The 25694-nt window shown below is 47.7% G+C and overlaps 1 protein-coding gene across 3 annotated transcripts in view; it reads right to left on the bottom strand.

Annotated features, from left to right (window-relative positions):
- LOC144807652 (uncharacterized) overlaps positions 1-25694 on the bottom strand; it is a 166742-nt gene that overhangs the window by 32377 nt on the left and 108671 nt on the right. Inside the window, exon 1 of one of the 3 annotated variants that reach the window (XR_013606373.1) lies at positions 15762-18301. The exons of 1 other annotated variant lie outside the window; for it this stretch is intronic. The gene's annotated coding sequence lies outside the window, so the exon portion shown is untranslated. Of the gene's footprint in view, positions 1-15761; positions 18302-25694 lie in introns of those variants that run through there. One more of the 3 variants, XR_013606372.1, reaches the window with a different exon arrangement.

Raw genomic sequence — 25694 nt, 5'->3', positions numbered from 1 at the left:
TATAGACTCCCAGTGTCATGCTGCTCCCAGTGTCCACTTTACACCCCGCAGACCCCCTACCCTGCTCTGCATAAACTGTCGAAGCATTATAGACTCCAGTGTCATGCTGTTCCCAGTGTCCACCTTACACCCCGCAGCCCCCCTACCCTGCTCTGCATAAACTGTCGAAGCATTATAGACTCCAGTGTCATGCTGCTCCCAGTGTCCACCTTACACCCCGCAGCCCCCCTACCCTGCTCTGCATAAACTGTAGAAGCATTATAGACTCCCCTGTCATGCTGCTTCCAGTGTCCACCTTACACCCCGCAGACCCCCTACCCTGCTCTGCATAAACTGTCGAAGCATTATAGACTCCAGTGTCATGCTGCTCCCAGTGTCCACCTTACACCCCGCAGCCCCCTACCCTGCTCTGCATAAACTGTCGAAGCATTATAGACTCCCAGTGTCATGCTGCTTCCAGTGTCCACCTTACACCCCGCAGCCCCCTACCCTGCTCTGCATAAACTGTAGAAGCATTATAGACTCCCCCGTCATGCTGCTTCCAGTGTCCACCTTACACCCCGCAGCCCCCTACCCTGCTCTGCATAAACTGTAGACGCATTATAGACTCCCAGTGTCATGCTGCTTCCAGTGTCCACATTACACCCCGCAGCCCCCTACCCTGCTCTGCATAAACTGTCGAAGCATTATAGACTCCACTGTCATGCTGCTCCCAGTGTCCACCTTACACCCCGCAGCCCCCTACCCTGCTCTGCATAAACTGTAGACGCATTATAGACTCCCCTGTCATGCTGCTTCCGGTGTCCACCTTACACCCCGCAGCCCCCCTACCCTGCTCTGCATAAACTGTAGACGCATTATAGACTCCCAGTGTCATGCTGCTCCCAGTGTCCACCTTACACCCCGCAGACCCCTACCCTGCTCTGCATAAACTGTAGAAGCATTATAGACTCCCAGTGTCATGCTGCTTCCAGTGTCCACCTTACACCCCGCAGACCCCCTACCCTGCTCTGCATAAACTGTAGAAGCATTATAGACTCCCGTTGTCATGCTGCTCCCAGTGTCCACCTTACACCCCGCAGACCCCCTACCCTGCTCTGCATAAACTGTCGAAGCATTATAGACTCCCAGTGTCATGCTGCTTCCAGTGTCCACCTTACACCCCGCAGCCCCCTACCCTGCTCTGCATAAACTGTAGAAGCATTATAGACCCCAGTGTCATGCTGCTTCCAGTGTCCACCTTACACCCCGCAGCCCCCTACCCTGCTCTGCATAAACTGTAGAAGCATTATAGACTCCCCCGTCATGCTGCTTCCAGTGTCCACTTTACACCCCGCAGCCCCCTACCCTGCTCTGCATAAACTGTAGAAGCATTATAGACTCCCAGTGTCATGCTGCTCCCAGTGTCCACCTTACACCCCGCAGCCCCCTACCCTGCTCTGCATAAACTGTAGAAGCATTATAGACTCCCCCGTCATGCTGCTTCCAGTGTCCACTTTACACCCCGCAGCCCCCTACCCTGCTCTGCATAAACTGTAGAAGCATTATAGACTCCAGTGTCATGCTGCTCCCAGGGTCCACCTTACACCCCGCAGCCCCCTACCCTGCTCTGCATAAACTGTAGAAGCATTATAGACTCCCGTTGTCATGCTGCTTCCAGTGTCCACCTTACACCCCACAGACCCCCTACCCTGCTCTGCATAAACTGTAGACGCATTATAGACTCCAGTGTCATGCTGCTTCCAGTGTCCACCTTACACCCCGCAGCCCCCTACCCTGCTCTGCATAAACTGTAGAAGCATTATAGACCCCAGTGTCATGCTGCTCCCAGTGTCCACCTTACACCCCGCAGCCCCCCTACCCTGCTCTGCATAAACTGTAGACGCATTATAGACTCCACTGTCATGCTGCTTCCAGGGTCCAACTTACACCCCGCAGCCCCCTACCCTGCTCTGCATAAACTGTAGAAGCATTATAGACCCCACTGTCATGCTGCTTCCAGTGTCCACCTTACACCCCGCAGCCCCCTACCCTGCTCTGCATAAACTGTAGAAGCATTATAGACTCCACTGTCATGCTGCTCCCAGTGTCCACCTTACACCCCGCAGCCCCCCTACCCTGCTCTGCATAAACTGTCGAAGCATTATAGACTCCCCTGTCATGCTGCTTCCAGTGTCCACTTTACACCCCGCAGCCCCCTACCCTGCTCTGCATAAACTGTAGAAGCATTATAGACTCCCCGTGTCATGCTGCTGCCAGTGTCCACCTTACACCCCGCAGACCCCCTACCCTGCTCTGCATAAACTGTAGAAGCATTATAGACTCCACTGTCATGCTGCTTCCAGTGTCCACTTTACACCCCGCAGCCCCCCTACCCTGCTCTGCATAAACTGTAGAAGCATTATAGACTCCACTGTCATGCTGCTTCCAGTGTCCACTTTACACCCCGCAGCCCCCCTACCCTGCTCTGCATAAACTGTAGAAGCATTATAGATTCCCAGTGTCATGCTGCTCCCAGTGTCCACCTTACACCCCACAGCCCCCTACCCTGCTCTGCATAAACTGTAGACGCATTATAGACTCCCCTGTCATGCTGCTTCCAGTGTCCACCTTACACCCAGCAGACCCCCTACCCTGCTTTGCATAAACTGTAGACGCATTATAGACTCCACTGTCATGCTGCTTCCAGTGTCCACCTTACACCCCGCAGCCCCCTACCCTGCTCTGCATAAACTGTAGAAGCATTATAGACTCCCCTGTCATGCTGCTTCCAGTGTCCACCTTACACCCCACAGCCCCCCTACCCTGCTCTGCATAAACTGTCGAAGCATTATAGACTCCCCTGTCATGCTGCTTCCAGTGTCCACCTTACACCCCACAGACCCCCCACCCTGCTCTGCATAAACTGTAGACGCATTATAGACTCCCGTTGTCATGCTGCTTCCAGTGTCCACCTTACACCCCACAGCCCCCCTACCCTGCTCTGCATAAACTGTAGAAGCATTATAGACTCCACTGTCATGCTGCTTCCAGTGTCCACCTTACACCCCGCAGCCCCCCTACCCTGCTCTGCATAAACTGTAGAAGCATTATAGACTCCACTGTCATGCTGCTTCCAGTGTCCACTTTACACCCCGCAGCCCCCTACCCTGCTCTGCATAAACTGTAGAAGCATTATAGATTCCCAGTGTCATGCTGCTCCCAGTGTCCACCTTACACCCCACAGCCCCCTACCCTGCTCTGCATAAACTGTAGACGCATTATAGACTCCCCTGTCATGCTGCTTCCAGTGTCCACCTTACACCCAGCAGACCCCCTACCCTGCTTTGCATAAACTGTAGACGCATTATAGACTCCACTGTCATGCTGCTTCCAGTGTCCACCTTACACCCCGCAGCCCCCTACCCTGCTCTGCATAAACTGTAGAAGCATTATAGACTCCCCTGTCATGCTGCTTCCAGTGTCCACCTTACACCCCACAGCCCCCCTACCCTGCTCTGCATAAACTGTCGAAGCATTATAGACTCCCCTGTCATGCTGCTTCCAGTGTCCACCTTACACCCCACAGACCCCCCACCCTGCTCTGCATAAACTGTAGACGCATTATAGACTCCCGTTGTCATGCTGCTTCCAGTGTCCACCTTACACCCCGCAGCCCCCTACCCTGCTCTGCATAAACTGTAGAAGCATTATAGACTCCCCTGTCATGCTGCTCCCAGTGTCCACTTTACACCCCAGACCCCCTACCCTGCTCTGCATAAACTGTAGAAGCATTATAGACTCCCCTGTCATGCTGCTCCCAGTGTCCACCTTACACCCTGCAGCCCCCCTACCCTGCTCTGCATAAACTGTAGAAGCATTATAGACTCCCCGTGTCATGCTGCTTCCAGTGTCCACTTTACACCCCGCAGCCCCCCTACCCTGCTCTGCATAAACTATAGAAGCATTATAGACTCCACTGTCATGCTGCTCCCAGTGTCCACCTTACACCCCGCAGACCCCCTACCCTGCTCTGCATAAACTGTAGAAGCATTATAGACTCCATTGTCATGCTGCTCCCAGTGTCCACCTTACACCCCGCAGACCCCCTACCCTGCTCTGCATAAACTGTAGAAGCATTATAGACTCCATTGTCATGCTGCTCCCAGTGTCCACCTTACACCCCGCAGACCCCCTACCCTGCTCTGCATAAACTGTAGAAGCATTATAGACTCCCAGTGTCATGCTGCTTCCAGTGTCCACCTTACACCCCGCAGACCCCCTACCCTGCTCTGCATAAACTGTAGAAGCATTATAGATTCCCAGTGTCATGCTGCTTCCAGTATCCACCTTACACCCCGCAGACCCCCTACCCTGCTCTGCATAAACTGTCGAAGCATTATAGACTCCACTGTCATGCTGCTTCCAGTGTCCACCTTACACCCCGCAGCCCCCCTACCCTGCTCTGCATAAACTGTAGAAGCATTATAGACTCCACTGTCATGCTGCTCCCAGTGTCCACCTTACGCCCCGCAGCCCCCTACCCTGCTCTGCATAAACTGTAGAAGCATTATAGACTCCCCTGTCATGCTGCTCCCAGTGTCCACCTTACGCCCCGCAGACCCCCTACCCTGCTCTGCATAAACTGTAGAAGCATTATAGACTCCCAGTGTCATGCTGCTCCCAGTGTCCACCTTACACCCCGCAGCCCCCTACCCTGCTCTGCATAAACTGTAGAAGCATTATAGACTCCCCTGTCATGCTGCTCCCAGTGTCCACCTTACACCCCACAGACCCCCCACCCTGCTCTGCATAAACTGTAGACGCATTATAGACTCCACTGTCATGCTGCTCCCAGTGTCCACCTTACACCCCGCAGCCCCCCTACCCTGCTCTGCATAAACTGTAGAAGCATTATAGACTCCCGTTGTCATGCTGCTTCCAGTGTCCACCTTACACCCCACAGACCCCCTACCCTGCTCTGCATAAACTGTAGACGCATTATAGACTCCAGTGTCATGCTGCTTCCAGTGTCCACCTTACACCCCGCAGCCCCCTACCCTGCTCTGCATAAACTGTAGAAGCATTATAGACCCCAGTGTCATGCTGCTCCCAGTGTCCACCTTACACCCCGCAGCCCCCCTACCCTGCTCTGCATAAACTGTAGACGCATTATAGACTCCACTGTCATGCTGCTTCCAGGGTCCAACTTACACCCCGCAGCCCCCTACCCTGCTCTGCATAAACTGTAGAAGCATTATAGACCCCACTGTCATGCTGCTTCCAGTGTCCACCTTACACCCCGCAGCCCCCTACCCTGCTCTGCATAAACTGTAGAAGCATTATAGACTCCACTGTCATGCTGCTTCCAGTGTCCACCTTACACCCCGCAGCCCCCCTACCCTGCTCTGCATAAACTGTCGAAGCATTATAGACTCCCCTGTCATGCTGCTTCCAGTGTCCACTTTACACCCCGCAGCCCCCTACCCTGCTCTGCATAAACTGTAGAAGCATTATAGACTCCCCGTGTCATGCTGCTGCCAGTGTCCACCTTACACCCCGCAGACCCCCTACCCTGCTCTGCATAAACTGTAGAAGCATTATAGACTCCACTGTCATGCTGCTCCAGTGTCCACCTTACACCCCGCAGCCCCCTACCCTGCTCTGCATAAACTGTAGAAGCATTATAGACTCCCCTGTCATGCTGCTACCAGTGTCCACCTTACACCCCGCAGCCCCCCTACCCTGCTCTGCATAAACTGTCGAAGCATTATAGACTCCCCTGTCATGCTGCTTCCAGTGTCCACTTTACACCCCGCAGCCCCCTACCCTGCTCTGCATAAACTGTAGAAGCATTATAGACTCCCCGTGTCATGCTGCTGCCAGTGTCCACCTTACACCCCGCAGACCCCCTACCCTGCTCTGCATAAACTGTAGAAGCATTATAGACTCCACTGTCATGCTGCTCCAGTGTCCACCTTACACCCCGCAGCCCCCTACCCTGCTCTGCATAAACTGTAGAAGCATTATAGACTCCACTGTCATGCTGCTCCAGTGTCCACCTAACACCCCGCAGCCCCCCTACCCTGCTCTGCATAAACTGTAGACGCATTATAGACCCCACTGTCATGCTGCTTCCAGTGTCCACTTTACACCCCGCAGCCCCCCTACCCTGCTCTGCATAAACTGTAGAAGCATTATAGACTCCCCTGTCATGCTGCTTCCAGTGTCCACCTTACACCCAGCAGACCCCCTACCCTGCTTTGCATAAACTGTAGACGCATTATAGACTCCAGTGTCATGCTGCTTCCAGTGTCCACCTTACACCCCGCAGCCCCCTACCCTGCTCTGCATAAACTGTAGAAGCATTATAGACTCCACTGTCATGCTGCTTCCAGTGTCCACTTTACACCCCGCAGCCCCCCTACCCTGCTCTGCATAAACTGTAGAAGCATTATAGATTCCCAGTGTCATGCTGCTCCCAGTGTCCACCTTACACCCCACAGCCCCCTACCCTGCTCTGCATAAACTGTAGACGCATTATAGACTCCCCTGTCATGCTGCTTGCAGTGTCCACCTTACACCCAGCAGACCCCCTACCCTGCTTTGCATAAACTGTAGACGCATTATAGACTCCAGTGTCATGCTGCTTCCAGTGTCCACCTTACACCCCGCAGCCCCCTACCCTGCTCTGCATAAACTGTAGAAGCATTATAGACTCCCCTGTCATGCTGCTTCCAGTGTCCACCTTACACCCCACAGCCCCCCTACCCTGCTCTGCATAAACTGTCGAAGCATTATAGACTCCCCTGTCATGCTGCTTCCAGTGTCCACCTTACACCCCACAGACCCCCCACCCTGCTCTGCATAAACTGTAGACGCATTATAGACTCCCGTTGTCATGCTGCTTCCAGTGTCCACCTTACACCCCACAGCCCCCCTACCCTGCTCTGCATAAACTGTAGAAGCATTATAGACTCCACTGTCATGCTGCTTCCAGTGTCCACCTTACACCCCGCAGCCCCCCTACCCTGCTCTGCATAAACTGTAGAAGCATTATAGACTCCACTGTCATGCTGCTTCCAGTGTCCACTTTACACCCCGCAGCCCCCCTACCCTGCTCTGCATAAACTGTAGAAGCATTATAGATTCCCAGTGTCATGCTGCTCCCAGTGTCCACCTTACACCCCACAGCCCCCTACCCTGCTCTGCATAAACTGTAGACGCATTATAGACTCCAGTGTCATGCTGCTTCCAGTGTCCACCTTACACCCAGCAGACCCCCTACCCTGCTTTGCATAAACTGTAGACGCATTATAGACTCCACTGTCATGCTGCTTCCAGTGTCCACCTTACACCCCGCAGCCCCCTACCCTGCTCTGCATAAACTGTAGACGCATTATAGACTCCAGTGTCATGCTGCTTCCAGTGTCCACCTTACACCCCGCAGCCCCCTACCCTGCTCTGCATAAACTGTAGAAGCATTATAGACTCCCCTGTCATGCTGCTTCCAGTGTCCAACTTACACCCCGCAGCCCCCCTACCCTGCTCTGCATAAACTGTCGAAGCATTATAGACTCCCCTGTCATGCTGCTTCCAGTGTCCACCTTACACCCCACAGACCCCCCACCCTGCTCTGCATAAACTGTAGACGCATTATAGACTCCCGTTGTCATGCTGCTTCCAGTGTCCACCTTACACCCCGCAGCCCCCTACCCTGCTCTGCATAAACTGTAGAAGCATTATAGACTCCCCTGTCATGCTGCTCCCAGTGTCCACTTTACACCCCACAGACCCCCTACCCTGCTCTGCATAAACTGTAGAAGCATTATAGACTCCCCTGTCATGCTGCTCCCAGTGTCCACCTTACACCCCGCAGCCCCCCTACCCTGCTCTGCATAAACTGTAGAAGCATTATAGACTCCCCGTGTCATGCTGCTTCCAGTGTCCACTTTACACCCCGCAGCCCCCCTACCCTGCTCTGCATAAACTGTAGAAGCATTATAGATTCCCAGTGTCATGCTGCTTCCAGTATCCACCTTACACCCCGCAGCCCCCCTACCCTGCTCTGCATAAACTGTAGAAGCATTATAGACTCCAGTGTCATGCTGCTTCCAGTGTCCACCTTACACCCCGCAGCCCCCCTACCCTGCTCTGCATAAACTGTAGAAGCATTATAGACCCCACTGTCATGCTACTCCCAGTGTCCACCTTACACCCCGCAGCCCCCTACCCTGCTCTGCATAAACTGTAGAAGCATTATAGACTCCCAGTGTCATGCTGCTTCCAGTGTCCACCTTACACCCCGCAGACCCCCTACCCTGCTCTGCATAAACTGTAGAAGCATTATAGACTCCCAGTGTCATGCTGCTTCCAGTGTCCACCTTACACCCCGCAGCCCCCTACCCTGCTCTGCATAAACTGTAGAAGCATTATAGACTCCCCTGTCATGCTGCTCCCAGTGTCCACTTTACACCCCGCAGCCCCCCTACCCTGCTCTGCATAAACTGTAGAAGCATTATAGACCCCACTGTCATGCTACTCCCAGTGTCCACCTTACACCCCGCAGCCCCCTACCCTGCTCTGCATAAACTGTAGAAGCATTATAGACTCCACTGTCATGCTGCTTCCAGTGTCCACCTTACACCCCGCAGCCCCCCTACCCTGCTCTGCATAAACTGTCGAAGCATTATAGACTCCCCTGTCATGCTGCTTCCAGTGTCCACCTTACACCCCGCAGCCCCCTACCCTGCTCTGCATAAACTGTAGAAGCATTATAGATTCCCAGTGTCATGCTGCTTCCAGTGTCCACTTTACACCCCGCAGACCCCCTACCCTGCTCTGCATAAACTGTAGAAGCATTATAGACTCCAGTGTCATGCTGCTCCCAGTGTCCACCTTACACCCCGCAGCCCCCTACCCTGCTCTGCATAAACTGTAGAAGCATTATAGATTCCCAGTGTCATGCTGCTTCCAGTGTCCACTTTACACCCCGCAGACCCCCTACCCTGCTCTGCATAAACTGTAGAAGCATTATAGACTCCCAGTGTCATGCTGCTCCCAGTATCCACCTTACACCCCGCAGCCCCCTACCCTGCTCTGCATAAACTGTAGAAGCATTATAGACCCCACTGTCATGCTGCTTCCAGTGTCCACTTTACACTGTATGGAGTATGGCACATTCCAGAATCCACTTTAGATTGTGAGGCTTGAGGTAAACTTTCACAACAGAAGCAGAGTTTGTACAACAGAAGCATTCCTATGAATGCCTCACTGGGGAGGTCAGCAGGTGAAAATTACAGTGCTTATAAAACCCATTGCTGGACAAGCTTCACCACCCAAGTACAAACTCAGACGTTTCCGCACTTATGAATAGTAGAATGGGATTCATCCCTGAGGGCAAAGAAAGCATCACTCGGAGGCAGCTGCATAAGGTGTTTCAACCTCTTTATCTTATTTTTTACCTTTATCATTCTGGTGCAGCTGCATTATTTTGCTCCAAATTCACCTGCAATTACCCAAACAAGGAACATTGACTTGGTGTTACCGCACCCATTAATGCGCCACACACTTACACAAAATGTAAGAACAAAAGCCAACAACCTTTCCAAAGACTTAAAAGTAATAGGGAATGTATTTTCCTATGAGAACAAATCTGAATATTATCATTACTGTGGAACAGAAGTCGCACGAGTGAATATCAGGACCGTCTTGTGTGATTCAGCTAACCAGGCTCCCTAAGGATGTCGATCCTTCTCAACCACTCTGTCTCATCTTCAGTCTGTTTCTCACTTCAGTGACCAGATATAACGAAAGCATACTGGGAATGGGTGGAGGAGGAACTGGTGAGCAGTTCGAATATGGGGACTCTTACTGAGCGGTTTTTGGAACATAAGCCTGTCTGGAAACTGGAACCTTATTTAGATTTCATTCAAACTCCAAGAGACAGGTCGCTCTATATGAAATTGAGGATTGGAACCCTCCCAATTAACGATTTAACAGCAGGTTGGTTGAGGCGTGCTCCAACGGATGCAGTGGTTACAGCAGCCTCATGTCCTGGCTGTGAGCCCCACAGAGTCCATTGCACATTTCCTTTTCGCATGCCCAGCATATAGATGTGCAAGAAGCAAATTGCTAAAACCTATTTGTATAATGCTGGGATCAACGAACTACCGGGTAGCCCTACGTATTCTAAAAACCGACACTTGCTCCCTCGCTGCGGTCTGTGGGGTAGCTAAATACCTGGGCAGTGCATGGTTAACACGCTCGAACCTCCTAGCGAAATAAAAACATGAGCGAGGCTTTGCACAGGCTAGTTTTGTGATGTACTGTTTTATATTGTTCTTAATCTATTTAAATGTTACTGTTTTTATTGAATATTTATTTATAATGGAAACGTTGATGAATTTAATATCACTAGTTGTTGGAATAATGACTTTTTAAAATGACGAAAACAGAATGTACATGCTTTTATGATATCTTTTGTATCGAATAAAGTACATACAACTACAGTGACCACTCCAGTGCAATGGTATGAATTGTTCTACCCTGAGAGGTCACATGAGGAGTACCAGAGCATCTCTCCGATACCTCACTTTGATAATTCCCTGAAGCCCCCCATGGGCCTCCTAATAAACCACAACCTTCCCTCCCACTCCTAAGATGATCGCAGGTAGATTTACCTGTGGGTCAAAGAAAACAATCCACCAATGTGACCGAAGACCTCAAAGCAACAGAGATGAGGATGAGTCAGAGCAGCCTGAAGCTCACTGGATTAACAACAGAAATCCTGGTGCTGTTGCACCACACATCCCTTAAAAAATAATGTCACTCTGCCACATCTTGGTGACACTGTTCCATCACAAGCAAAGGCAGGAACCTTTTCATGATTTAGACACAGACCCTCTGAACTGACAGAAGCAGTGGTCAATACCACCTTCTCCCAAAAAAAGCTCCTCAAAATTTCTGTCCCAGATCAAAACAAATCACCCCTCCCCGATGGTACGGACACTAGCAAATGTGACTACAGCAATGCCCTGTGTAACACTCAAATCTACTCCCATCAGACTAAAAGACTATGAAAACCTGAAACACAGTTATTCACCTTTCTTTTCTGTATGCAATAAGTCTCGACCAATCACACCTCAACAAAAAAGTCCCACTTTTCTTAAGCTTCAAACTGCACTGAAAGTTCAGCACTCTCATACTGCAGTACAAAATCAAGCTCCACCAGCACCATCTAGGAATCAAAGCAGTCAACCTTCTAGCAGTGGGATGAGGGACACATGGCTGAGCATAGTTCCCAGTCCCAGCTAGGACAGTACAGAGTGCACAAACTGTGCCAGATCAAAAGAAGTGGGATACCATGTCCGAATATGGCTCTGTGCAGTGTGTGCCTTCTTCGGGGCTTATTTACAACTCCCTTGCGCCATCGGTGCATCACTTTTAAAACGGGAAAAAGTGGCATACCGGCGGCGCAAGGGGCTTGTAAATAATCCCCTTCATGTTTAGTACTCTTGCCTAAACAGCTGGAGCCCACGGTAGAAACTGAGGTGTAGGCCCTCACTATGCGATATCCTCCCTCCACACTTGTACAGTCACTTACCAATACAATTAAAAACAATGTGACAGTCATGCAGTAACTCTCATTCTGTATCAATCCATCATGTTGAGTGCTTAACTAAACAAATAAACATTAATGTTTGTCAATAAGCCTGGTGTACGCGTGAAGTAGTTACATGAAGCAAGGTGGATGGAAGTGACATCAGTGTATGTTAAATGAAATAAGAATATAGAGGCAGATGTATCAAGCCTTTGCACCAGAGCAAGTCACAAAAATAAATGTGCATCAGTGCATAGTGCTGATAAAGTACTTTTGAGCGCAAATATTTATTTGTGCTGGAAAGTTGAATAAACGTAAAGCAGAGTATCTTTATTAGTTCCAAGGGGCATTCCAAGGCTGACACATGGGCATTCCCGTGAAACCACAAATGAAGTTTGAGACAAAGTCCTTTATACTATAAAGGGTAGACAGGCCGATGCACCAAAAAATGATAGCCTCCCTCTGGAGGAGGCAACGTCTGTGAAAATACGTGTTTGGGTACAACATCTTCTGTCTTTGCTTGTGCGTACAGAAGACGTAGAAAGTGGGAACGTTTAAAAAACATGTCTCAGCAAAGCACTTTAACTGAAAGGGTTTCTTTCTAGTACAAAACATATTCTAGAGTTACACCACATCTTCACTCTATAGTGCACAGGTCGGTGCTTAGAGCTAGACATACAGAAGACGAACCAGTGCTTCGGTAGAGCGCAACAGTGCTGAATCTTTATAGATATGGTACTGTCCGCTCTCTTCCTTTCACCCAAAGCAGCACAGCAACCATGCTTGCTGCGCTGCAATGCGCGCTGCACTGCGTGAATAGTAAGTCTGCCCCTTAAACTAAATGGTGTCTTCAGTGGTGCATAGGAAAATTACTTTACTGATATGGTAGATCATTTAGGGGAAAGAGGGTATAAAAGATTAGTCGATTTGAATAGGATTCCTTTGCTAGAACATTATAAGCAAGCACACAGTGGGAACAAAACAAACAGGCACATGGGTATGCCCACTGGCACCCTGTCACTTACCCTTTGCTGTGAGTTGCACCGCCAATGCGATGCTTCTCTTTTGTGTGCCACCTGAGGTATGCAAGTCTGGCAAATGTAAAGATTTGAACAAAAAGTATCAGACAAGAACACAAGACCACACTCAGAACAGAATCCTCCATGTCCATCAGCCTGTAGTTCCAATGAATATCGATATCGACAAACACACATATATTGGGACCAAAACGCCTGTTTTGATGCTGTCAGAGGAATGTAAACATATGATGAAAAATCTAGTTTGGTGTATCTGTTTTCCGTGCACAGGGCTGATGCTTTTTGGCGAGGTAAGAAAGCCTTAGGGCGGCACTTACTGGTAGCACCAATGTACTGAATAAAGCTTGAAAGTTGTATTTTTGGTGTGTATGGGGGTGATCAAGCACAATTATCCATTGCTATCTGTGCTGAAAACTCAGACACTGTTTTGTAGTGTAGTTCCTATTATCCCAATAGGCTCTGCACATTGGAATAATATCTTCAATAGTATAGACGTAGGACAGAGGTTAACTAGGTCTTCTACTGACGATATTAGACTTAAAGTTATGTGTGTGCCAGCTAGCTCAGAGTTCACTAGAAACTTTCTCGAATAGGCAAGGAGGAGTTGAACCTCCCTGGATAGACAAGAAGGGATTTAGTTTCTGACAACCATAGAACATGACAACTTTGCTCTCCCCTAATCAAGAGTGTATCTCTAGAGTCGTGTGAAAACAAAAGACAACTTATTTTACTCAGTCAGTTCAGTGCATTCTTAGTTTCACCAGATTGTAGAGAAAAGGAAGAGACGGGCGTGTTCAATAAAAAGATGTTATTTATTGATCAGTCTCTTTTCTCGTACAAGAGAAATGAATCGCTATTATTGCAATACTTAGATTTAAGTAAAGTGCATACAGTAATAACAGAATTATAAAATAATACTGTAAAAGCATTGATATGGTTTCTTAGCCATAGGATACTTAAAATGGATAAAATAGATACATACATATATACATTGACTAATCGTACTCAACTGGTGCTTCTAACTACGCCTACCCCAATGTACCTGACCTAAGCCTAATACGTGGTGGGAGTAGATAAGTAGCAGTTTAAGTTAAGTTTGTTTTGCCAAGGGTCTGCTTCAAGAATTCTCTACAAAGGATGATTCAGTTCAGTACCTGGGAGTTTAGAAGGCTGGAGGGCTGGTATCTCTATCTCAGGTCTTGATATTCCAGCTGCCTGCGAGGGCTGCTTGGAAGCGCCGGGGCTGGATTTCTCGGCAGGAGAAAAGCAGCGTCTCTCTCTCTCTCAGCGCGTCAGAAAGGAGGGGCAGCGTCTGTGGGCTTCGCTGTCAGCTGGGCTCCTCGGCAAGTCTCGCTGCTCCAATCTTGTCACCACCTCGTGTGTTTGCTTAAGGCAATGTCGGTATTATTTATACCTGAAAGGTGCCGGGATTGACGTAAGGATGGACATAAATACGTCAATAAGGATGTCATACGAACTTGATCGTTCGCACATTCTTTACTGAAGTTCTCGGCTAAATCAAAACAATGGCTGTGGGGATTTCCCAGATCGTGGTAGGTTTGATTTGGTTTGAGAGCACCGTATGCCTATTAGGGGGCTGGAGGAATAGTGCTTGCCTAATGAGATGGCATGCGCTATGACCTAATCAGATAACGGGCTTCTGTGCCGTTGTGTGGCTAATCAGATAACGGATTTCTGTGCAGTTGAATGGCTGCTAGTTAATTATTAACCAGACAAGGGTCAGAAACAGGGGGATCGATACAGTACCCATAATAAATACACCTTCTGTGCAGAGACCAATAAGAAAGTTGTGGTGATTAAGAAAAGAGAAGAATTGGAGAGGGACAAGGAGTGAAAAGCAACCTTGGGAAAGATATTAGGAAAGACAGATGGGTTCTGGCCACTTAAATCATACCTCAAGGGTAAAGCAACCAGGCTGTGCTCGGAAGATTGAAGAAGACATCTATGTGGTGATTGTTGGTGGTTGTGCTGTTGGACCAACAAGGTATAAGCTGGTCTTCAGGATTCTGGATCTGATACATTTTCTACAGGAGCAAGGCTAGCAGGTCGAGTGTTTTTCCATAAACTTAAAAGGTATGACAGCAATGAGTAAGAAAACAAACAAATTAAGAATAATTTGATTTTTTAGGTAACGTTCATGTATTTTTTAATTTTCATTGTACCATCTTCTTACATCAGTATTCCAAAGATTATGAGGGCCCTGGGGGGGCCAATATTTTAAAAAAATTATGCCAGAAACCTTCGCGGTAGTGTACTCAACAACTTCCCAAAGTTTCATGGTGATCGGATGAATGGTGTTTTAATTCTATTTATTTATTCGAGTGCTTGTGGATACACAATTTGTTGCTTTTTCCATCTGGTGTGTACATCAGTATTAGAAAGATTATGAGGGCCCTGGGAAGCCGATATTTACAAGAAATTATGCCAGGAACCTTCGCGGGAGTGTACTCAACAACTTCCCAAAATTTCATGGCGATCGGATGAATTGTGTAGTAATGCATAAAGGACAAACAGACAGACAGACATTCTTTTGTTTTTATATATATAGATAGATTGTACCTTCTTACCTACGCAAACAAGGATTTAGAGTGAAGAAGTTGTAAACTATCTTTAACAACGGTCCTAACCATTTTTACTGGAGGGGGGCTAGATTAGAGTTTGGTCAGTTTCAGCTAAGGAGGGACAGCAAGGAATGAGGCTTTAGGGCAGATTTAAAGGAGGCCATTGATAGAGGACTAAGTAGCATGCATGGAGAACTAAGGAAAGACTCAAACACATGGCTCATTCCATCCAAAGGACGCCTGCTCGTACTCATGCCCTCAATCTTGCTTGTGTACGGTAGGAGGGCTTTGCGTAGCCTATCCCCCTCCAACTGATGCCTGCTCCACTTGGGCTCTGGATGCCTGTGTCTGGTAGGGGGGCTTTGCTTGGTCTATCCGCCTCCAAAGGATGCCTGCTCTCAGTCACCCGTTCAATCTTGCCTGCGTATGGTAGGAGGGCTTTGCAGGGTCTATCCCCCTCCAACTGATGCCTGCTCCACTTGGGCTCTGGATCCTGCCTGTATATGGTAGGAGGGCTTTGCATGGTCTATCTCCCTCCAAAGGATGCCTGTTCTCACTCACCCTCTCACTTGTGGCTGTGTATGGTAGGAGGGATTTCCGTGGTCTGTCCACCTCCAAAGCATTCACTCGGGCTCTTGATCCTGCCGGTATATAGTTCAATGGCCGTGCACTCTTTATTTTTCTCTTTTCCAGGCCAAGTTGGTTGCTCTGAAAGACACTAAAAACGTGCATCAGACGACCTCTAGCGATACGATCAACAAAGTGAATGTTCTAAGGCTTGAATTGTTCCCAGTGATTGGTAATTACTCTTCGCTTCATTCCAGTTCACTGAGTTTTGCTCACTTTGCTACTACAGACCAACCATATGCAACAATTAAATGCAAATCACTCTTGGCGCTCACTCCAGTAGGGGCGGTTCCACCATGATCTGCTAGGCCATATCCTCTCTGAATGAGCGAACATGCGACTCCGTAATGCTTCGCCGTCAGTGAGGTGCAGCAGGAGTCTTACGGCACAGTGAGCACAGGAAATATTGTGCAGCCTTTGTGTGGGGTGCTTGTAATCACTGGGTATTATCCAGTATAGGTACTTTCATTTACTGCAGAATTGCACTGTCACACGACAACTGCACTTCAGTTGGATAATACTATTATTCACCTCGTCTCACTCCACCCCTTGGAAGCCCTGTCTATCAATGCACTTACCCTTCCACTCCAGACAGCATAAGGTTTGGATCGCTTCTCTGCATCACACTCTCTTGTGAATGGTGAGTGGTGGGGTCTGTGAAGGTCCCAAAAGAGGTCATCAGGCAAAACTTCATCCAACCGGCACACAAAATCCCTTTCCACAGTGAAAAATCCCCCTCTAATTTCAATCCAGATCAGCACCCCTTGGTATTTTGCCGAAGCAGAAAGATGATCACAGATACTCCCGTACCATCAACAAAGTTTCTGGGAAGTCACAGGGGATAGAGGATAAAAACCTTACCTGCGCTATTTCCCCGGCATTTGTATCTTTCACACATTCACATGCTTTGAGTATCCTCCATTGTCATACCAAGACCATGTACCATATGTAAAAAGGATATCCAAGTTTACATTAGAAGCCCATCAAGGTCACCTTAGGCAAGCAGCTAGATCACTGAAACCACAGAAGCCATTTTAGATTTTATGAAGTACAGCAAATGAGTGAGAACTGTATAAAGGAAACAGCCTGCATGAAATATGCATATATTAATTTGTGAGTGGCAGTGTTCTCCTTTGCATGGCAGATGGATATAAATATATAGCGTCAGGTCCCAGGTCAGAGTCTTGATTAAGATGAAAGTGACAGCCCCATTAGTTCAGGGGGATGACTACAGCAATCCAGTTGCAAAAAGAGAACATACGTACGGTCTTAGTGCCTAAGTGGGACTGTCAGCCTGTTGAGATACGGTGGTGTGTCTGGTCAGAGAGTGTTCTGGAAGTGTGACGCACTCTTGGAGAGAGTTCTGATAAAGTGTGCAGAGGGAGGAGAGCTGCCGAGGGCAGCTGCCGCTGTAGCGCGGCCAGTGGGTGGGTCAATTTGGAAACATTTTGTTAATCGAATCACCTCATTATTTATCTTTAAACTGTGGCAGCAGTCCACTTCTTGAATGGTTAGCTTGATGAGAGGTGTGGCGCCGCGGCCAGGGCGACTGACGCTGGAATCTGGGGACCACGGTTCGATCCCCGGCGCCGGCGGCAGATTAGCTCAGCACCATGTGACTCTGGGCAATAGCTTGCTTAATCTTCCCGGCGGATCCCAGCGCCTGGACACCCTGATGGGTGATTGTTCGCGCTTTAAAAATGTGGATTATCATTATTATATTATGATGTTTCATCATAGCAAACCTACGCATCCTAATTTGCATAAGCAAAATTATGCACAATTTCAGATACACAAATAAATTGTATATGAAATACAGGCATGGTGGGAAAAGGAAACACTAAACTCTATGGTTAATTCCCAATCTACTGACAGCCGCTTTCACTTACCCAATTTACCTCAGTATCGTACAGTATGAAGCTGACAATCACCAAGCTGCTCCCCTGTGTAGTTCTGTCTCTTGATGGCCACATAGACAACTGTAAATACCCCAAAAGGGTGTGAAGCGTGGCCCAGTCCAAGATCCGCCTCCATTAACCCTGCTCTCAGTCCACCATAAATATGCCCAGTCCCAACACCAGACTACACTTCCCAGGTTGCTCAGCTTACGTAGAGTGATGTCTACATAATCAATGAAGGCTCTGTGGCATCATGGGGAGTGACGGGTGAATTAGCATGTACCTGTAGCACGATTAGCAACAGTTTTATTTAAGGATTCACTTATTTTGAATAATCTCCAATGCTAGAGGAGAATCCCGCACCATCTAAAAATAACACCTTTTCCTTCGTAGCAGTCCCATAAAGAAGTTATGTCAGTGAGGCTGCAAGTTGCAGAGGATACAGAGGGAACCAAATTCCCAATTTCCAGCCATATCTGCAGTTCTGCAGCACTGAGAGGTTCAGCCATATCTGCAGTTCTACAGCACTAAGGGGTTCAGCCATATCTGCAGTTCTACAGCACTAAGGGGTTCAGCCATATCTGCAGTTCTACAGCACTAAGGGGTTCAGCCATATCTGCAGTTCTACAGCACTAAGGGGTTCAGCCATATCTGCAGTTCTACAGCACTAAGGGGTTCAGCCATATCTGCAGTTCTACAGCACTGAGAGGTTCAGCCACATCTGCAGTTCTACAGCACTAAGAAGTTCAGCCATATCTGCAGTTCTACAGCACTAAGAAGTTCAGCCATATCTGCAGTTCTACAGCACTGAGAGGATTCGCCATATCTGCAGTTCTGCAGCACTGAGAGGTTCAGCCATATCTGCAGTTCTACAGCACTGAGAGGTTTCACCATATCTGCAGTTCTACAGCACTAAGAGGTTCAGCGATATCTGCAGTTCTACAGCACTAAGGGGTTCAGCCATATCTGCAGTTCTACAGCACTAAGGGGTTCAGCCATATCAGCAGTTCAACAGCCCAGCGGTTCCCCCTTTCCCTGCACAGTGTCATGTATCAGAACCCCGAGTACAATTCCTGCTATCCATGCGCACTCCTAGAGGTTCCTGCGTGAAGTAGTCCACATGTCTTAGCTGGAGAAGCCCTCGAGGGCTGACTAACCAGTTTCTGGAGAGAGTGATTTTCTCCTGGACTGAATCTTTCTCGAGACCCATGAAATCTAGGAATTCACTGAGATGGATTCGAAGGATTGATGTGTATTGCTTACTTCCTTACAGTTTAGTTGACCAGTTTCTAGCAGCCTATTACAACACTCCAATCTACTGATGAAATTTGAGCTATTCCGATGTGGTGCTGGAGAGGTCAAGAACATTGAAACGACCATGATGCTTTCTGTGTCTTTGTGGTTGTGCCAGCATGCTGGAGAGAGACACCCACAACAGGAGAAAAAAATGCTTTAGCTAAAAGAAAACACAAAGTAGAGTTTTGATTTTTTTCTGGTTGTTTTCCTTGTTCATTTTAGTTTACTGTAGTGTTTCTGCATGCATGTGAATGTCTCATTTTTTGTAAATTAAACCTACTTATTTAAATGTGCTTGTTTTCCCATTATAATTATTTCATGCTGATGAAATAAACATCCTGCCTGCAAAGCAAATGGTTACGTGTTTATACAGCTAGCTTGTATAGCAAGGGAAAAATCCATCTGTCGGAGAAGGAAAGTTTGTCAGAGCTGCTCCCCTTCGACACTAGCCTTCCACCACTTGGCCTCATACTTCTGCTACCCAAAGCCACTGCTGCTTTCTCCTTTACTTCCACAGGCCTGCCGTCTTCCACCTCCCCCGTAGGAGCACCCGCTTGTTCCTTCCTCCTCATCAGGTATTTCTCTTGCTATCTCCTTCCTGCCAACGGGCACTCCCGCTTGATCCCTCAGGCAGCCCCACACTTCCCCCTAAACATTTTGTCCATTCAGGCCTCTACCCTTGCAAAGCCAGCTGTGAGCTGAGGTAAGCGTGGAGCAGAGCCAGGAGTCATGATAACAGCACCCAGGGGAAGTTATTTATTGTTGAATGTAAGAGTGCATGCCTGTGTGTGTGTGTGTGTTTGTGTGGGCACATATGTGTGTGTCATTATGCCCATGCATGTGTATCTGAGACTGCATGGATTTATGAAGAGCGTGTGAGTGATGTGCCCACCATGGTAATTTGATAGCCCAGGTACCATGGTCCTAATTGTTGGCAGCTTGTGGGGATCTGTAGGATGACACTGATTGATCATGTGTGATAAAACGCTGGTCCCCACTTAATGGTGGAAATACTTGGCAGCTTGCGGGCCATCCAATGCATGTTGTCCATTCACACCCAGTAGAATGGCGGCCCTAGCACAAAGATGATAATTCTTGTCAACTTGCTACTTTCATCAGTGAATTCACATTGTCTACCCATGATAAAATGATGACAGTCGCATAATGCTTATAAATTTGTTGGAAACTTGTGGCAATTTATGGCACAATAGCCACCTACTAATAAAACTCTGAGATCAACGGTAATAAATCCTGGCATGTTGTGGCATCCACAAAGGTGCATATATCTGTCATGGTGATGGCCCTTAGAGAATGCTGGACATTGTTGACATATTGAGAAATGCCAGGGTCTGATGGGTGTGCCATAGACAACGGAACCAGAGTGCGAAATGAGATGGATTGGCTAAGAATGTATATTGGGATACTCCTAAATGTTTATAGTTTGACCTTGTTAGGATGTCTATTGTACAGAGCCATTGGGTAAGAATAAGACTATTACTTGCCATTGTCAGGATCAACATTGCATTCTATTTCTCCCCTCCAATGTGCAGTCACAAGGCACAATTTTTAAAAACTGACCGCATGGATTTCAAGACACAACAGAGACATTGTAGATGATTACGCTATTGATCCAATGCAAATCTCTATTGTATGGGATATTGATGGAGGTGATATGAAAATAAATATGCTCTTGAGCAATCAAGCACAATAAATCTCCTATCATAGATAGAAAGCATTGCATTGTCAACTCACAACAGTTGTTTGAAAGATGTGTACCGACATCAGCCTATGCTGGGGATGGGAAAGAAGAGTCGAGTGTGAATCATAGTGAGCGCCTTCCAATGAAGACACTATTGCAACGAACTGGACGAGGTGAGTGTTAGATGTTGTGAGGGACAATGGTCAATATACGTGACATGTCATGCTGGATAACTATAATAGAGGCAATTTCTTCATCACTGGCGTGGGAGCCCAAGGAAAAGCATTCACAGACACGGTTCCAACTCAATCCACTTACCTCCCTTCTTACCTACCATTTCTGTCCCACCGTGATTCATATCCCAGCACCTGAGCTATGATCTCAGTCCCTGGGATGCTCCCATGACAGGCCAATCTGGTAGCTGTGAGGACATTAAAAAAGGGCATCAAGATAAACTGAGTGCAGGAGTCGACTGCACTAAACATTGTCACAACCTCTGTCATGTCTGAGCTGCCTACAGTCCTCAGCATTTTCTTTGCTTAGTAGGAAGATAAGCACAAACTCTTAGAAAAGGAAGTTGATTTTACCTTTAATGTCATTTATAAAGAAAAGGCATCTTTTATAGTTTCCCATGGTTTAAATACCCACCAATGTCAGGAAAGACCAAAATCTATCCAGGCGCATCAGTGTTTTACACTGAGCTAACTTGGAAGGTATGAAAGTAGTGACTAAGGAAACATGGACAGTCCACTCACCCCCAGCCATTACCACATAGAACATCTCAGAAGCCTAAAAGTAATGACGTCATGAATTGAGTCCTTAACTACATAAACATAAACATTGATTGGCAAGAAGCGTTGTGTATGGATGGAGTGGAAGGAAATGACATCAATCTGGTGAGAGCCGGTGGGTTAGTGGATGGAATGAGGGTAGAGCAGCCATGGCTTCCTCAGACTTGTAGAGGAAATAAGCTGATAACTGAGGGAAGCAGAATATAAAAAAGCCTCAGGAGATAATACCAAGATCCACAGCTGGATAAAAACTCGGACCACTGTACATGGGCTAGCAATCTACCAGGGCGGGCAGTGGGCGCAACACTCATACATGCATGCAGCGTTTGAGATACACATGCATGCACATTCCAACACACATGTAGTTGCACACAGACAGACATGCACTCACACACTCCTCATACATGCATGCAGAGTTTGAGATACACATGCATGCACATTCCAACACACATGTAGTCGCACACAGACAGACATGCACTCACACACAAAAATACAACTTTAATTTCTTATTAAAAAAATAATTCCACTGGATGCTATCATGACTCTTGGTTCTGCTCCAGGCTTACCTCCCTGTGATAGCTGGCTCTTGTGGTTAGAAAGATGAAAGGACAAAGTGCATAGGGACAATTGTTGGACTGCCTGGGGCATCAAACAGGAGTGCCTGTTGATGGAAAGAGGAGGGAGAAGGGAAGAAGTGGGTGTTCAACCGGGGAGTAAAGGAGAAAATGTGAGTGGCTGTGGGCCCAACATGAGGCCCAGTAGGAGAGACTCATGTGGCAGAGGAGAAGCTCTGGACAATTGTCCTCCTCTGACAGATGGATTTTTGGCTTTGTATTCAAGCTAGCTGTATAAACACTTTTCTTAACCATTTGCTTTGCAGGCAGAATGTGTATTTCATCAACATCAAAAGAACCCTACTGGAAAAACAAGCAAATATAAATAAGTAGGTTTAATGTACAAAAAATAAAGCCACATTCACACATGTCTACATACTCACACGCTTGCACACACACTGAAATACGCTCAAAGAAGGAAAACAACTAGAAACAAGAAATCTCTTGTGTGTGTGTGTGTGTGTGTGTGTGTGTATTTTAAATTAAAAGCATTTTTATTCTCCGATTGTGGGTGTCTCTCTCCAGCAACCTAGCACAACCCAAAGACACAGAAAGTATCATGATCCTTTGAATGATCTTGACATCTCCAGCACCGCATCTGAATTGATTCAATCTCTTCTGTATGTACATTGGGGTGTTGTAATGGGCTGCTCAAAATTAAACAAACATTAGTTGACTAGATACTAAGGAAAATCAGTGAAAGCTCCTACCCACCTCCACAAACCCAAATCCACCCACAACAGAGCCCTCTATTTTAACCTGTGTCTAATTTCTTACCGTTTGACTTCTACAAAGATATGGTACTAGACCTGAATCAGTCTCATTTCCCGTGCGTCTGCGTGGGATGGCTGCTGTGAAGACATCAACGAAGAAACAAAGAGGCATCAGGCCCGATCCAGTTCAAGGACCATCTCCTCTATCGACACATACATTTCTCTCTGCCCACAATGAATGGTCATTTACTTTTCACTGGCATGTAATCACCAGGTGATACTCTAAACACAAAAATGCCTTATTTTTAAGTGTGCCCACTTTGTCAGATGACAAATGATTACTTCTAGCAAATCTGGTGCAGTATCTCAGATGGTGTTATGGATAACGTGCAGTCTGATTAATTTGTTCACTGTTAATAGGTTTAAAAAAGAAATGAGACTGGACATGAGTATAAAGTGTCAAAAAGTGGCAGGGGATTCTGGGTAAGAAAATGCTGGGGCATCCATGCAAGCCACACTGCAGCCAAGCGCCATCCACTCACACCACCAACCAAGTGCCATTCATGCACATCGCCAGCCAAGCCACAATCCACACATCCCCAGCCAAGTAATAGTCTACACACACTGCCAGACAGTTGCCATCCATGCAGACTGCTAGCCAAGTGACAGTCTGTGCTTACGGCCAGCCAAGTGCTAGCCCATACACACTGCTAGCTATGTACAAGTCCACTCACACTGCCAACAAAATGCAGGCTCACACACAGCCAGCCTATCAGCAGTAAACATAGACCATCAGCCGAACTCCAGTTCACACACTCACACACACACACACTCACACACACAGAAAGATTCACTAGTGTCTAGTGGTTTTCTGCCCCCTTGGGAGCAGATGTGACTAAAAATATCGCTGATCTACCCCCAATGGGACCTGAAGCAGTCAAAATGTGGGAAAAACAGTTGCCTAAGGGGCACTCCCTGACATGCCCCTAAACATATCTCTGGTGCATAGTGAGCTTTCTTTCCCCGCGGGGGCCAGTTTGGGGATATTGTCCCCTTTCTGCCCCCTGCCCCATGGGGCCAGAAAGACTGTGGCTATTTTTTGTTGGAGAAGGAGGCATTGGCAAGCCCATTTTGGGCAGCCCCCAACCCTCTTTTATAAAAAATAAAACAATCATCCCTGGTGCCTAGTGGGCTTTCTGCTCTGGCCTGGGAGGGGGGGGGGCTTTCAGATCGGGGGCTATTGCCTCCATCTGCAACCCCGGAGAGACAGAAAGACAAAGACTGTGGCAATTTTTTGGGAGGAGTGGGGGCATTATAGTGCCCATTTAGGGCAGCTCCTACCCATAAGCAATTCAAAAAAAAGAATCCCTGGTGTCTAGATGGCTTTCTGCCCCACGTGGACAGATCGAGGTTATAACCCCCACCTGCCTTCCAGGGGCGGCAAAAAGAATTGCCCTCTTGTTTTGGGGATGGGGGCATTGACATGCCCATTGTGGGAAGCCCCCACTCCTTTTTTAATAAAACAAAATATGGTGCAATGTGGAGGAGCAGCAATTGCCCCCATCTGCATCCCAGGGGGCAGAAAGACTGACAAATATTGGGAGGGGTGGGGCATTATAGTTAAGCATGGGCGGATTTTGCGAATTGGCAATCCGCGAAATTGCGTATTTACCGATTCGCAATCCGCAAAATCCGCGAACTCTCGCGAATTTTGCGGATTCCTTTTTTTTTTGTGTTCGCAAGTGTTTCTGCCATTTCGCAAGGGTTTTTTACCAGTTCGCAAACGCGAACTTACTTGTCAGGTAGCAACGGTCGCGACCATGTTGTTTCTACGTCTGGTTCATCACAGCACCCTCTGTTTCACCACTGCCACCCTCTGTTTCACCACTGCCACCCTCTGGCTCACACATGCCACCCTCTGGCTCACCCATGCCACCCTCTAGTTCATCACTGTAGATTATGGGGGGGGAAAGCACACCTGCCCTGCCTCAACTGACATGAATGAATTAGGGGCTGATTAATGTGTCACTGAATTTGAACTTCCAGGCTGGCACCTGGTTCCTTATCTGTAATTGCTTTCTGTTGCAGTGTATTTTTTTTAATAGGACCTTTGTTGTATACTTGTAGCTATTCTCTGAGCCTGCTGTGAGGGTCAGAGCAGGGTCATAGAATAGTTGCAAGTAGGCAACTGAACTCTGAAGTGGCCCCTCAGGAAGCACTACAGGGAATGGTTACTAATGATAAGATTGAACTTTTGCACCTGCTGAGTGCTTTCAGTTTTGCAAAAATCCAAATATCCAGCAGCATCCACAAAAAGTAATCCTTCCAGGCACTGCAGGGAATGGTTACTAATGATAAGATTGAACTTTTGCACCTGCTGAGTGCTTTCAGTTTTGCAAAAATCCAAATATCCAGCAGCATCCACAAAAAGTAATCCTTCCAGGTCAAGATCCAAATCAAAGTGACCAGCACAAGAAGAAAGCACTGGGAGGAGCCTGCTGGACAGGAACAGCAAGTTGGAGACTGTGGGGCACTTCCTTCCTCCCACCACCCCCCCCCCCCCCAAAATGGACTCCTTGCAAAAAAAAAGTGCAGGCAAATGTCAACCTGAGGAGTTATTCTGATAAAAATCATAATTTTCAAGGTTTACGCTGCCTGCTGGTGGATTTCTTGTGCGAAATTGCAAATTTTGCAATCTCGCAATTGCGAGATTGTTGCTTCCCGCCGCATCTACGTGTTCGCAAGTGTTTACTCCCGCGAAATTGTATAGTATTCTAGTTGGCAAGTGTGACCAAGCAAAAAATCCGCTTCGCACGGATTTACGAATTTTCGGTAAGTTCGCGAGAGTTCGCGGAT

The sequence above is a fragment of the Lissotriton helveticus genome, chromosome 1_2 (assembly GCF_964261635.1).
Source record: "Lissotriton helveticus chromosome 1_2, aLisHel1.1, whole genome shotgun sequence".
In the NCBI taxonomy this organism is placed as follows: Eukaryota; Metazoa; Chordata; class Amphibia; order Caudata; family Salamandridae; genus Lissotriton; species Lissotriton helveticus.
Note: the sequence above shows the minus strand (reverse complement) of the source record. Positions and strands in the feature narration are given on the sequence as shown.